The following is a 15,794-nucleotide window of genomic DNA, read 5'->3' on the forward strand; positions in this document are numbered from 1 at the left end:
ATTTCTGCCTGCAGGGCCCTTTATGCCAGGGAAGGCCCACTGCTGGCCACTTAATTTCTGACTGTCATGTAATATGACCAAAGGAAGTGACGAGCGCCCTCACAAACCTTCCAGCCAACAGGCGAATCACCCATTGTCTGGACTAAATTCCATGGGGTGCGATTCTCCACTCCCGCGCCAGTAGGGAGAATCGCCTGGGCGGCCAAAATTTCCCGCGACGCCAGTCCGACGCCCTCCCGTGATTCTCCCAAGCGGTGGGAACGGCCCCGTCGAGTTCCGCGGGCCGCAGGCCCGAGAATCGCCTGAGACACCCAAAATGGCGATTCTCCGGCACCCCTGCTATTCTCAGGCCCAGATGGGCCGAGCAGCCAGCACAAAACGGCGAGTTCCCCCCGGCGCCGTCCACACCTGGTCGCTGCCGTCGGGAACAGCGCGGGAACGCTGGGGGGGGCGGCCTGCGGGGGGGGGGGGTTCCTGCACCGGGGGGTACCTCATATGTGGGGTGACGCCAGTTATGCGGCGCCGGCCGCGTCATGTATGCGGCCCCGCCTTTACACGGCGACAAGGTCTGGCACGTGTAGATGACGCGGCCCCGCTCCTAGCCCATTATCGGGCCCTGAATCGGTCGGGATAGGGGCCGCTTCACGCCATCGTGAACCTCGACAGCGTTCACAACGGCGTGGGCACTTCGGCGCGGGAGTGGAGAATCCCGCCCCATATGTCTGAAGTGAAAATGGAAAAAGCAAAATGGTCTCTGCAAGGCTGTGGCTGGAATTTTCCAGCCGCACCCACTGTAGGTTCCTCCGTGGTGGGAGCGGTGAGCCATTGAAATTTCAGTTCAGATCGGCGGGACCAGAAGATGCCACTGACTGGGCTGGAAAACTCCCGCCAGTGTTTCAGACTTTCTCTTTCCGTTTGCCTCTGATACAGTTTTGCTTGCTCCACAAACTTTGGCATTTTGTTCTGCATTTATATAGTGTCTTCAACATAGGAAAACATCCCAAGTTGCTCAGAGATGGGCTTGTTAAAATTAACAGCCCGTCCAAAGAGGGGTTGCCAAGGATTTGGTCAGAATGACAAGTTTTGTAATGGCTTTTCAAAGGGTGGGGTAAGTGGAGTGGCTCAAGGGAGCGAGTTCCAGAGAGAGCTGTGCAGCTCAAGGCTGCCATTTGTGGGTGGAGGGGTAAATGCACAAAAGGCTGCAGTCAGAGGAGTGGCGAGTTTGGGGTTGCAGCTGGAGGATGCTCCGAAACAGGGAAAGAATAAACAATGGAGGCAGTTATAGGCAAGAGGTTTACGCACATTATATACATATTTAACAACAAATCTAGCTTGTGGTGCAATTCAGTCCTCCCGCCTGTCCTGCCCCATCAGTCAGCCACAAACACTATTTTCAAAGCCATTCTCAGCATGATCATCTGAACTTGAATCCCTAGCCCCTGGCTACAGATTTTATGATTGTTTCAAGTTCAGATTAGCTGTGGTACAATACTGCCTGTGCGGTTTTGGATTTGCAACAACTATTTGGATTTGCAACAAACGTTGGCCTTTCGTTCTGCATTTATATAACGTCTTTACCATACGAAAACATCCAAAGGTGCTTCTGAGAAGGGTGTGAAAAAATGAACAGTTGGCCGAAGGACGAGTGACCAAGGACTTGGTCAGAAAGGGGTGTTTTAAGAAGGCTTTTCAAAGGGACAGCTAGGTGGGGAGGCTCCAGGGAGAGAGTATGCAGGAAGAATGGTAAAACCTGCAACACGTGAAAATGTCTCGTGAACCATAGCAACAATGCTGGGTAATTGCAAATTGCCTTGTGGTATGATTCCCTCTTCCTGTCTCCCGCTGCACCCAAAGATCATTCTCCGTCTTCAAAAAGATGCCCAACATTTTGTTAAACTCTGAACTGTTGTCAAGCTAGAACTCCCCAGTTAATCTCTGCACCTACATAAATCTAAGGAGAGATGTGAGCAAATTGACAGCAGCTTCTGGAACAAGGAAGTGAAGATGTGTACAGTGACACATCAAATCACAACCTTTTTCCTCGTTTCCAGATCCAGTTTGTAATGATATGTATATAGGCGAGCTAGTGAAGGATTAATTATTACATCTCTGTGTAATTCAAACACTAGAGGGCACCACCATTTCTCTGTATAGAAATCAGACCTCAGGGAATGCAGGGTGGTGTTAGTGAAGGAGAAAGACTGAGAACAGCACTAGAAGATTAGATTAGAGAGAGTTAACACAAGGTTATTATTAGTGACTATTAGATTATTGATTACTGCTAGGCAGATTCAATATTACTTTATTATTAACTATAGCCCAGTAGCGTGTGCGAACTTCATTGAATTAATTGTTATACGATAAATTAGTTTTATTTCAATCTAATGATTGGTGGATTCTTTGTCATCAATTCAATGGAACATTCTGGAACAAAAGACGAAGAACACGACATATTACCACCAAGGGTAATATAACACAGGTCAAAAGTGAAAACCTGCCCCTTACTGAAATTCCATTTTACTATCAGGATAAAAAAAATAAGCAATGGATTATTCAAACGTCAACGTCAATTATTGCCTTTTTCTGCAAGAACTGATGCTCAAAGCAGTTACTTTTGAGGCCTCAATAGGCATTGGTCTCTGGTACAAATCTACCTTTCCATCTCTCTTATTCATGCCAGTTTGACATATGCAAAGCAGCTAAAGAAAACGTAGCCAACATGGATGCAAGTTTAGTAAAGGCTTTCACAGACTTGAGATTGTTTTAATACTTTGTGGTTCCACGTTTCTGTAATCCATCAGGAAAAGATGGGAACTCAGTGATCAGAAGCGGGATTCTCCGACCCCCGCCGGGTTGGAGAATCGCCGGGGGCTGGCGTGAATCCCGCCCCCGCCGGCCGCCGAATTCTCCGGCACCGGATATTCTGGCCCCGGGTGACTGTCTGTATGGAGTTTGCACTTTCACCCTTTGTCTGCGTGGGTTTCCTTCGGGTGCGAGTTTCGTCCCACATTCCAAAGATGAGCAGGTTAGGTGGATTGGCCATGCTAAATTGCCCCTTAGTGTCCAAAGGATTAGGTGGGATTACTGGAATACGGGGATAGGTGTAGCCTTAAGTAGGGGGCTTTTTCCAAGGGCCGGTGATATCATGGTTGTATTGTAATTCACCGACTGACCACTAGTAGTCTCATTAGTAGATAAGTGAATGTCAGAGTCAGGTGATCTCAGACTGACTAGGAAGCTAAGGAGACAGGTTGCTTGGGCATGTTTATACTGTTATTCATCTGTTGTTTTGTACATAGTTAACCCACATGTAATGTTAATAAATCGTTTAAAGTTTTAGCTACAAGTGTTGTAATATAAATCAGGCCATCTGACAAGAACATTACAGACTTGATGGGCCAAATGGCCTCCTGCTGCACTGTCGGGATTCTATGATTCCATGTTGGGTGTGATTTAATGGCCATGCTGTACCCGAAATGCAGCTCACCACAGCGTAGCCAATAGAACCCGGGAGACCCCACTCCCGGGTTCTACCCGGATTGTTATGCCTCGCGACATCTAACACGATCTCATGAGACTTTGCGATGTAAATCCTGTCCATTGTGGGAGGGATAACTTTTAGGCAAATCTGCATATTAAAGCGAGACAGCTAGTCTCACTTTAATGTGCAGATTCCCGAGGTACCTGCGGCATGAGATCAATCTGTGGTCTCCCATAGTGCATTGAGGCTTGGGGGAGGTCGATGGTTGCTTTGGGGACCTGGGAGAGCATTTAAAAATGGCATCCTGATCTCTCGCCACACTGAGGTGTTCCGGCGAGCGGGGTTCCCCATTGTACAAAACAGGGCTATGTGCGACCTCGGCCGCGTGTTCCCCTTTCGGCCTTTATCAAACACTGAAAGTGCTGGGAAACAAGCAACTTATCGCGCTCGCGATCCCATTTGTTCCCATTTGGTAAAATCGCCCCCGTTGTTTGATTAACTGCCATTCAAAGCAAAATGCAGATCCTCCTGTGTCTTTTGGAAAGGACTTAGAATACCCTATGAGGGAATCCCTGTGAAATTACCAGAGGTGAGAGGCTTTGTTATGAGTCGAATCCAGAAAGGCTGGGGCTCTTTTCACTTGGACAAAGAAGATTAAGAGACAATCTGATAAAAGTGTTCAAAATTATGATTAAGTAAATCGGCAACTGGGCGGCATGGTGGAGCAGTGGTTAGCACTGCTGCCCATGGCGCTGAGGACCTGGGTTCGATCTCAATCCTGGGGCACTGTCCGTCTGGAGTTTGCACATTCTCTCCGTGTTGCATGGATCTCACCTCCACAATCCAATGATGTGCAGGTTAGGTGGATTGGCCGCGCTAAATTGCCCTCTAATTGGAAAAAAATAATTGGGTAGTCTAAATTTAAAAAAAATAAATTTAAAAAATTTAACAAAGCAAATCTGCAAATCTATTGCCACAGTTCCAAGCCTCAAGGCATCAATCTAATTTAAATTTAAGATCATCAGCAGAAGGATGATGGAAGAGGTTAGGAGAATTCTTTTTACACGGACGATTGTTGGGCATGGAGATGTGAAATTTGGATCAGTCTGGAGGTTGCAGTACTGAAGCCAAGCACTCTTCAGAGGGTGTGCACTGCGCTGCCACCTACTTCCTGTATTCAGCAACATGTCGTACCATTTTGAGAAAGCCACACCCGCAGGCGTGTGCCAAAAGCAGCTCAATTGATGAAATCATGATGTCACACAGACCAACCAGATGATCTGATGCCCATTTTCCAAATTTGGACCGCAAAAGTTCATTCAGCAAATTCTAAAATCACTCCCAATAGACCAAGGATTCAGATGCAAGATGAGTGCTACAGTAACATTACTTAAAGGGCCAGGCACCGAACTTCCAGGTAAGGTGATTTTGAAAAATTCCTGCTTTTGGCAGCAGTGTGTACCATCTACAGAATGCACTACAGCAACTCAACCAGGCTCCTTTGACCACACATTTCAAACCAATGACCTCTACTGCTTAGAAGGGTAGCAGATGTATGGGAACACCACCACCTGCAAATTCCCCTCCACGCCACACACCATTCTGACTTGGAACTATATCGCTGTTCCTTCACTGTCACTGGGTCAAAAGCCTGAAACTCCCTCTCTAAAAGTACTAATGGACTGAGGTGGCTCAAGAAGATGACTCAACACCACCTTCTCAAGGGCAATTAGGGATGGGCTAATAAATGCTGGTCGTGCCAATGAAATCCACATCCCATGAAATAATTTTTAAAAGGCCAGCAAATTCATCCAGCAACTCTGTGTCTACCCATCCAGGGTGTGTGTATATTCCTCAGCAGGATAAGTTGGCTACAGCCTTTTCCTCAGTACACAAACCAGTCTTACACCCTTGCGTGGCTGCAGCCCATTCATTCCTGGTGATTCACTACATGGAAACCCAAACTCCATGTTATCCTTAAACAAAAGCAAAATAATGTGGATGCTGGAAATCTGAAAAAACTCAGAACATATCCAGAAAATCCCAACACTGCAGAAGAAGGTCATTCGGCCCATTGAGTCTGCACTGACCCACTGAAAGAGCACCCTACCTAGGTCCACTCCCCCACCTAACCTGCACACCTTTGAGCACTCGGGGGTAATTTAGCATGGTTAATCCACCTAACCAGCACATCTTTGGACTGTGGGAGGAATTGAACTTGGGTTCCAGGCGCTATGAGGCAGCAGTGCTAACCACTGTGCCACATGCCACCCTTAATGGAAACAACAGCCATCATCCTGAATGTTCTCAGTAACGCCGTATACGATGAGCTCTGTAGCAAGCAGCCCCATGATGTGGAGAGCAATTTCCTCTGCTATAGGTTTGCTGAGGGTATCACTTTAATGGCCCCCACCCTCCTTTCAGAACTCCTCCAACCTTTAAGTCCACACAGACGGTCACCCAAGGTCGGATTGAACTCGGATCCCTGGCGCTGTGAGGCAGCAGTGCTAACCACTGTGCCACCGTGCCGCCCCTTGCTGTGAGGGATGAAGGAAAGTCTTTGCTCTGCTTGGACCATAGTCACATCAGTGTCAGGATCCTGACAAGTTTTTAAATCAGGTTCAACTGTGAATTCTGGAATAAGCTAATGTCAGTCTGGATAGATGATTACCCTCTATGACTATTCTTAGCAATCCCATTAGGGTTGGGAAAATAATCATCCAAAGTTTCCCACTGCTGATGACAACAAATGATTTCTGGTGGGCGTAGACTTTGGTATTTGTCCTGATGCTTACCACAGTCGAATAGATGTCAGACATTGTTTAGTTTCATATGAATAGAATAGCCTATTGAATGAGATCCCAGATGACAACCAGCACCAGTAAATCAGACTCCAGCATGAGTCAGTCCCTCCCAGAGACCAAAGGGAGAAGACAAATGGTTTACAAATCAACAAGTTCTTCCACAAAGCTTTTCAAACAACCAGCAGCAAGTCAACATGTTTCGATGCTGTTCTCCCAACAAATACAGACATTCTATTCCACGTAAACCTGAGGGGGGAAATCACAGGTGCCAATTCAAGATTAAAAACAGCAGCAGGTTTTGGAGTGTGGGTCCGGTTCTGAAACCAGCTCTTAACCAGAATGAAATTCCTGCTGTTGTTTTATGATTTTGAGACAGAATTAGCGGATTTCCCTGTTCCTGCTTGCACTAACTTGGCTGGCTACACTCAAGAGCAGCTGAAGACTGCAACAAACATCACCACCCAGCAAGACCACAGGACTCCCTTTCCCTCACTGTTGGGGAGCAGCAATGTGTGGATTTCTGTAATTGCAGTGTGTGCTCAAACTGATTGAAGCAAGTTCTACCCCGGGCTTTATTTTTTTTCTCAATTTCCTCAATAACACTTTGCGATCGAGTCATGTTCCATCTTAAGTTTGCTTTTGCTTTTCTTTTCAATAATAATCAATCATGTCTCTGATCGCTGGTTGGTTTTCTCAGCATGAGATGCCCATCCCACCTCACCCCTGCGCTGTTTGATAAAATTGTACCTCACTGCTCCCCTTCTGTTCACATCCTTTTGTGGGCTGTTTGCATCCCTTTTGAGATTTCCCATTTTGAACACGTCATGGTTTATCAAACAACAGTGACAAGGTAAGAAAACTGTTCCAATTGCCTTTCGCCATTTGACCATTTTCCCCCCGGTCATTTTTTTATCCAGGTCAGTTTACTGCTGCACTGTGCTTTGCTTCATCATCTCTGAAGCATTGTTTAATTACTGTGCATCCTTAAAAGATTCTCAGAGGGAGGCCTGGAGTTGAAACCCTGGCCTGTGCTGCATAAGTTGCTCTCAGTCAGGATTTCAGAACAATTGGTCTCATTGTCCCGGAGCGAAGCAAAGGCAATAAAAAAAAATCAGGCAGGGTTCCCACTTCTGATCATTATCAAGGGATTCCTGCTCGGAATAAATGTGTTCGGCCATCATGTGATGATGGGATTGTGCTCGGATGTGAACCACCTCCCAGGGTTGAGTAGTCTACCAACATTCATTGCCTAAGTTCATACTATATTATGGTCTAAGCATCAACTACGGTGTGTGAAATTAAACAACAGCAAGGAACAGGGAAAGGAGTGAAAATTAACAAGGATGACAGTAGAGACTTGTTGACAGAAATATAACAGTTTCATTGAACTCCCCCATGTTGGATACTGACGGATCAGGTAGGCTTGTTTTTAGAATTCAGTATTTTTACGTTGCAAACCAAAAACCCTTGGTTAGGACCAAACATTTTTTTTAAATGAGGCAAATCTCAGTATAAAAACTTGCCACATTGGGTCAGGATTCCTGTGATGTGACTTTCAACAGCATTCTGGAACAAATCCCGGTAACTAATAATGTTAACTTGCTCCATTTCTGCACCCGTCCCCACAACTTAATAAAGAGACATTGGCCTGTCATACTATAAAACAATATCATGGACTATCTTGTTTCCTATTACACTCCCACTGGTCTTTTCAGACGAGTGGTTACTGGAGAGTTGTCTCCTTGTGCCAGCTGGCCAGACTGACCCTTGACCTTCAGCTCCTGAGTTACTGATAGCAGCTGACTTAATTAGTTATCTCTGGGTGAAAAGGAAAGTCTGTCTCAGGATGGGGCCTCTCAGCAGACTGATTGGCAATTCTACTGCTGTGAGGTAGCCATCAAGCAAAAGGTCAGTGACATGTTTAACCCTTGAGGAGCCGGTCCAAACTGTTTTATTAACAGGAATTTAATTGCTGCAGTTACGGTCACACCAAATTTATATCCCAGGGTAACTCTTAGGCTGTGAAAACAACTAAATTGAAACCTAAAGGAACTGAACGGAAATATAAAGATGGAGATAAAAAGCCCCATAAAACAGTGAATGACATGCACACTAAATCCTTCTCAATTAACAAGCCTCTCCCCATTAAAGCAAGCTACTCTGGGATTACCTTTCATGCGTATTTTTTAACCGTAATCTTGAATAGGTTTAAATGGAACCATTGGGTAAAACCATCACTTTTTCACTAATACAAAGAAATCAATGTCCTTTTATTTGCCACTTTTCTTCCCTTCCTCTCCTGGTGGGGACTAACATTTAGGTCCCATCGGGGTTGAAGGGGTTGGGTGTGGGACGTGCTGGTCTCCCAAGGCCCTTTTTGGCATTGACAAGTTTTGCCAGAGTCGTTGGAGGGCAGATCCAACCCACGATCCCGCCCAATCCATTAACAACAGATATTAAGATTGTTAAAGAGCTCATTGGGAGCTCATTAAGGGGCTGATTTTGACAGGAGCACACAGCTGCTTGCGTTGTCTGCAGCAGATCAAGTGCATTCAGCAGACACGCAGTAAGGAGCAAGTCATGGCTACCCCAGGGAATTCTGTGGGCCCCATCAATGGATGAATGGCGCAGAGTGGAACCTCAGCCATTGACACACACAAGCCATTAGCTCAGCCCAGGTTGCAGGGAGAGTGGTCTGTAAATCGGGCAGTCCAGAGGAGGCGACAAAGCAACCAAATACACTTTGGGGGTCACATGAGAACAAGGATGCTGGCAGCTGACAATGGAGACACAACTTTTAGATTTTGCACCCACTGGCAATGAGGAAGGGCAGAGGCTGGACATCAGGAGGGCAGAAGAGAGAATGAAGGGCAGGAAGGACATGTAAGCCAATCCCTCAACATAGGATCGACCAATGAAGAAAGAATTATCTTAATATCGCCAAGAACCAGCGTGGAAGGAGACTATGGTTCTCCAGTCAAATGGTCACAGAGGTATGTGCTCTCATCACACTTCACAGCACTGCTCACCATGCTATGCCAGTAGCCATCAAAGTCCCTGTAGCCTTGAACATCTTCATGTCTAGCTTCTTTCAATCATCTGCAACCTTGCTGGCATCTCACAAGTGGCAGCACATCACTGCATCTTATAGGTCACTGATGCCCTATTTGCGAGAGCTGGACAACTCTACCACTCAAAGGGTGGTAGAGGTTTGGAGCTCTCTCCCACGAACAGCACTTGAAGCTAGAACTTTTGTTAAATTTAAATCCGAGACAGATATATTTTTGTTGAGCAAATATATTAAGGAATATGGGCCAAAGGCAGATATATGGAGTTAGGCCTCAGATCAGCCATGGTGAGACAGGCTCGAGGGACTGAATGGCCCACTCCTGTTTCTATGTTCCTATAATGCGCAGCTAAGATAAATCTGAGTTTCTTTAAGGCTCCAAAATCAAATTGTTAAAAGTAAAGACAGCCTTTGGTCAACCAGAGTTTAATTGCTGCTTGTAGATTGTAGATTGGAATGTGCTTATGAGTTGTAGACTGTGAGGTAGGTGTACAATGGAAGTGCACAGAAGCAAAAATTATATAGGTAGCTGTGTTGAAATTGCAGTGTACAGCTTGGGCTGACAAGTGGCAAGTTACAATTTCGCTACACAAGTGCCAGGCAATGACTATCTCCTCAAGAGAAGATCTAATCGCCTTCCCTTGATATTCAATGGCATTACCATCGCTGAATCCCTCACAATCAACATCCTAGGGGGTTACCATTGATCAGAAACTGAACTCAACTAGTCAGGACAGCATGGTAGCACAGTGGTTAGCATAGTTGCTTCACAGCTTCAGGGTCCCTGGTTCGATTCCCGGCTTCGGTCGCTGTCTGCGCGGAGTCTGCACGTTCTCCCCATGTTTCCTCTAGGTGCTCCGGTTTCCTCCCACAGTCCAAAGATGTGCAGGTTAGGTGGATTGGTCATGCTAAATTTCCCTTAGTGTCCAAAAAGGTTGGGTGGGGTTACTGGGATACGGGATAGGCTGGAGGTGTGGGCTTGGGTAGGGTACTCTTTCCAAGGGCTGGTGCAGACTCAATGGGCTGAATGGCCTCATTCTGCACTGTAAATTTTATGATAGATCAATGCCGTGCCCGCCAGGGCAGGTCAAATCCTACAGCAAGTAATTCACCCCCCGCAAAGCCTGTCCACCATCTACAAGTCAGGAGTATAATACTCACCACTTACCTAGATGAGTGCAGCTCCAACAACACTCAAGAAGCTCGACACCATGCAGGACAAAGCAGTCCGCTTGATTACTTCCCATTCCACAAACATTCAAACCCTCCACCACCGATGAACAGAGGCAGCCATATATTACCACCCACAAGATGCACTGCAATAACTCACCAAGGTTCCTCATACAGTACCTTTCAAACCCACGACCACTACCATCCAGAAGGACAAGAGTAGCAGATACCTGGGAACCCCACCACCTGGAGGTTCCCCTCCACATCACTCACCACCCTAACTTGGAAATATACCGTCGTTCCTTCACTGTCGCTGGGGCAATATCCTGAAACTCCCTTCCTAACAGCACAATGGGTGTACCTACACCTCAAGGACTGCAGCAGTTCAAGAAGGCACCTTCTGAAGGGCAACTAGGGATGGGCAATAAATGCTGGCCTAATCAGCGATGCCCACATCTCGTAAACGAATAAAACAATTTTAAAAAGCCCATTAATGAGCTATGTCAATGTATTTGAATGAATTTCCCTGTTGCGATTCGAACATGGATATTAATTCTTATAGTTAAAATATACAATTGTGCCTATGTGTTTATGTAAAATCATGTGTATGCATGTGTTTAAACATGTATGCATGGAAATGTCTGAATGTGTTTGAGTGTGGTTATGTCTATGCGTATATATTTAATGTGAGTATGTATTATATGAGTATGAATGTGTGTGCGCACATGCTCTCCTGGCTGTTATGTGCTGTAGGATGTCTGCATAAAGAACCACAATCCAAATGCTGTGCCAGAACTCAAGTGACAGGGAGGGAAGGAGGCCAAGAAAGAAATAGTCTGTTGATTTACTCACGTTACATCATTGCCTTCCCTTGAAGAGCCAATAAATCTAGCACTCCTTGTAAAAACAGAAGTTAAAAACAATCAGTCGCTCTATGCAGGCTCCAGGATTCATCCACCCCTGAGAAAATAAAGCAGCCATTCACCTCAGCCCAAGCACTTGTTTCCTATTAGATTGGATACTCGGGGAGCCAGCGAGACAGCCAAGCCACCAAAGTTGTTACAATACGTTTTATATTTACCAGAACCTCAGATATTACTGCACATATATTGGGCCATTTAGGTTTAACTCAGTGTCTGCCCACAGGCAAATTAAAGGCTTATTTACAAAAGATTAACAAAGCTTACTTCATAGAGTTTTTTCTCTGAGTTGAGGGGGAACCTTTTCCTCCCCAGAGCTCAGTCGATTAAAATATGGACAGCCTTTGAAAGATAAATTCAAGAAACAGGATAGCTGATCCTAATTGTGGCATGTCTTAACCCCAGTCTCCAAAATTGGGGAAAATTCAGATTCAGTAAAATTCCAATTTACTTTCTTTTTTTCATCATTTGTGGGTTTAAAAACCTTGCACAGAAGTCCACATTTGGAATTTTTATTTCCTGCATTTCCTTTATGGAAAGCACTTTTATCCAGGTGGGTGGGAGACAAGTCATGAGTTTTGCATGAGGCGGCATTCTCTCTCCTGAATCCCTACAAAGTTTTAAATTGGGGAAAGACCATTTTACTAAGCTGAGATATGATTTGGTAAAATTGGACTGGAAACGGTTATTTGAAGTAAATCACTGTCAGAAAATACTTCCTATCTGACTTTTCAAATGAGGGGGATGGTGCAGACATTGTAGTTAAGGATCAGGACTGTGAATTTTTGGATGGTGTAACCATGTCAAGAGTTGAAATAGTGAGGGTTTAGCATCTTTCAAAATGGATAAATTGCCACGCCCAGATGAAATCTATTCCAGGCTGTTAAAAGAAGCAAGGAAATGTTGGAGGCTCTGGAGACAATTTTTCAAACTTCTTTAGTTACAGGTGTGATGACAAAGGACTGGCAGTTTGCTAATGTTGGACCAAAGTGGGAGGAAGGGATAGACTGAGTAATTATAGTCCACTCAGCTTAACTTCAGAAAAAAGTATCAGAAAAAAATTCTGAATGATCATTTAGAAAAGTACAGATTAATCAAGGATCGTCAGCATGGAAGAAGGAACTGAGGTCACTGTTGCTACGTTTGCAGATGATATAAAGATATGAAAAGGGACAGGTAGTATTGAGGAAGTAGGGGGGCTGCAGAAGGACTTGGACAGGCTAAGAGCGTGGGCAAAGAAGTGGCAGATGGAATACAATATGGAAAGTGTGAGGTTATGCACTTTGGTTGGAAGAATGGAGGCATTGACTATTTTCTAAATGGGAATAGGCTGAGGAAATCAAAAGCACAAAGGGACTTAGGAGTCCTAGTTCAAGATTCTCTTAAGGTTAATGTGTAAGTTCCATTGGCAGTTCGGAAGGCAAATGCAATGTTAGTATTCATGTCGAGAGGGCTAGAATACAAGAGCAGGGATGTACTTGTGAGGCTGTATAAGGCTCTGGTCAGGCCCCATTTGGAGTATTGTGAGCAATTTTGAGCACCGTATCTAAGGAAGGATGTGCTGGCCTTGGAAAGGGTCCAGAGGGGTTTCACAAGAATGATGCCTGGAATGAAGAGCTTGTTGTATAAGGAACGGTTGAGGACTCGGGGTCTGTAGAGTCTAGAATGATGAGGGGGGATCTTATTGAAACTTACAGGATACTGAGAGGCCTGGATAGAGTGGACGTAGAGAGAATGTTTACTCCAGAAGAAAAAACTAGAACCTGAGGGCTCCGCTTCAGACTGAAAAGATGATCCTTTAAAACTGAGATGAGAGGAATTTCTTCAGCCATAGGGTGGTGAATCTATTGAACTCTTTGCCACAGAAGGATGTGGAGGCCAAATTCACTGAGTGTTTTTAAGACAGAGATAGATAGGTTCTTTATTAATAAGGGGATCAGGGGTTATGTGGAGAAGGGAGAAGAATGGGGATATCAGCCATGATTGAATGGCGGAGCAGACTCGATGGGCCAAATAGTCTAATTCTGCTCCTTTGTCCTTTTGTCTTATGGACTTGTTGAGGGAAGGTCATGCCTCACTAACTTGATATAACATTTGGTGAGGTAACAAAGAGGGTTGATAAGGGTAGCATGTTTGATGTCGTCTGAAGAATCCTGCTTCGGACACCATGAAGTAGGCTTTGTATCTTTGAGTATATTAACAACTCATAACTCTGTACATAAATAAAGTAGAGGATACAGGTGTGGAACTGACTCCATCCTAGGTCTTTATACATCTCTGTCCATTTCTAGACTGACCCTGGCTCTGGGTCATTTGTCTTCTATCAATGTGTGTACACAGTCCCACATTAACCCCGTATGTATCAAACCCTACCATTACACCCCCCCTGAAGTCTTTCTCCCATGTATCTAGGGCTAAATATTCTGCGTTTTTTTGTGGGAAGCTGCACGCCTGTTTTCTCGCCAGATAATGCAGCACTTCGAGTAAATAAAAGCTGCAGGCGTCTCTGATGCCATCACGCTGGTGGGGTGGGACCTGGTAGAGCAATGCCGTCCCAATCCGAGAGAAAAAAATCTCCCCCTCCACAGATAAGGGTAAATCACGCCCCAATTGGAGCTCACCAGAGGGGCCCCCAGCAGTGCCCCTGTGCCCCCATGTATCGAAGGATGACTGGAAGATTACTACTTCTGCCTCTGCAATTTCCACTCTCTCTTCCCTCAATACCCTTGGATACATCTCATTCAGTCCGAGTACTTTATTATTTTAAATAGAGATAGACTTTCTCACACCTCATGCTTCTCAACTGTTAATTCTTCTGCTCTCACCTTAGCATGGATAGCACCTCTTCCTTTGTAAAGACAGGTGCTCAATTAATACTTCCACTGTTTCTCTTTCCTCCACATGCAAGTCCCCTTTTTTAAAATCCCAAATCAGCCCTTCTCTTTCTTTTACCACTCTTTTATTATTGATATGCATATAGAAGACCTTGGGATTCCCTTTTATGTTAACTGCCAGTCTCTTTCATGCTCTCTCATTGCTTTTCTTATTCGTTTCTCACTTCCCCTGTAGCCCTTCTATATTTAACCTGATTCTCCACTATAATTTTTGCCTGATATCTGTTGTACGCACACTTTTTCCTTTTCACCTTCATTCCTATCTCTCTCGCCATTTTGGGTACTGTGGATTTATTTGTTCGCTGTTGGTGACTGCTCTATCCTCGGCCAACCCTGTGATCTCCATGGCCTGTTCCTCGTAGTGGGTGAGGACTCTTATGGCCGGAACCCCGCTGCCCGCCTGGGTCCTTTCCTGCCAATTATGGGCTAACTTTTCCTGCAGGGACGAAGAGAGGGCATTGTGAGTTGCACGCTTGATGCATCGGTGGAGTGTCTATGGCAGATGGCATGTGCGAGCACCGCTTATAGGCACGGAGGGGTTTTGCTGGTGCGTTCCAGGATGTGCTGGGGCACGGGCACAGTAATATGCTGTGGGGAGTGTGTGCGAGGTGCCAGCCGCCTACTTGTTGGGAAGGAGGGGGTGGGGGCGGGGGGGGGATAGTGGAGCGGTCAGAAGGGGATGTCATGGTAGTGGCAGACGGGACCGATTCCAGGAGGGCCGGTGTCAACTTACCAATGTGGCCCTGTGATGGTTGTCTTCTTCCTGCACTGGACTGGGGCCTTCTGGTCACTCTGCCCGAACTAATGGCTTCTGCCATGGCCTCCCAGGCGGCATTAGTGGCCCGGTGGCTAATCCCCTGGCCCCCTCGGGGGAACAGGGAGTCCCGTCTTCCCTCCACGCCTGGCCAGGTCGGCTTCCCCGAAGGGCGATGGCATGGCTGTGTGCTAATTGGAGTGTGTTCGGAGGGAGCATTTATGAGCAGTTCCCCCTTGTTAGGGGGAGCTGCCAGGTGCAGTCTAGGCAAATCAGCTGGTGGGTCAGCCATTTTCGCTGTGAAGCTCGTGGGGATCATTTACTGCACAAAGTGCAGTTAAATATGGGCCCGGCCTCGCCGTCGGGAAGCACCCGAGAAGTCGAGCCCGATACGGCACTTAGAACGTCCCCCGTTAATTCGCACAATAAGTCAATTTAACCCCCATCTCTGAATCACTGTCAGGCTTCTATTTTCTTTTCAATTATTTCAGTGTCAAATGGAACTGCAAATCCCAAAACCCAATGGAGTCATGACAGTTATTATGATGTGCAGCTGTGTGACGTTGGAAATTCTGAGCATTGGGTAGTACCCTGGCCAGGAACAATGTGACAGTGGAAATATGTAAATATGAAGTCACAAGCTCCCAGTGGCAAATGTCTCTTCTCTGTTTCCTGCGCATTTCGTTGCCGCAATACTGGCATCA

The 15,794-nt window shown here is 45.8% G+C and overlaps 1 protein-coding gene across 14 annotated transcripts in view; it reads left to right on the top strand.

Annotated features, from left to right (window-relative positions):
• The window catches only part of prdm16 (PR domain containing 16), a 1,047,324-nt gene that overhangs the window by 714,490 nt on the left and 317,040 nt on the right, over positions 1-15,794 (top strand). Inside the window, exon 1 of one of the 14 annotated variants that reach the window (XM_072478028.1) lies at positions 7,068-7,135. The exons of 12 other annotated variants lie outside the window; for them this stretch is intronic. The gene's annotated coding sequence lies outside the window, so the exon portion shown is untranslated. Of the gene's footprint in view, positions 1-7,067; positions 7,136-7,557; positions 7,703-15,794 lie in introns of those variants that run through there. One more of the 14 variants, XM_072478027.1, reaches the window with a different exon arrangement.

This window comes from Scyliorhinus torazame, chromosome 16, assembly GCF_047496885.1.
Source record: "Scyliorhinus torazame isolate Kashiwa2021f chromosome 16, sScyTor2.1, whole genome shotgun sequence".
NCBI classification, from domain to species: domain Eukaryota; kingdom Metazoa; phylum Chordata; class Chondrichthyes; order Carcharhiniformes; family Scyliorhinidae; genus Scyliorhinus; species Scyliorhinus torazame.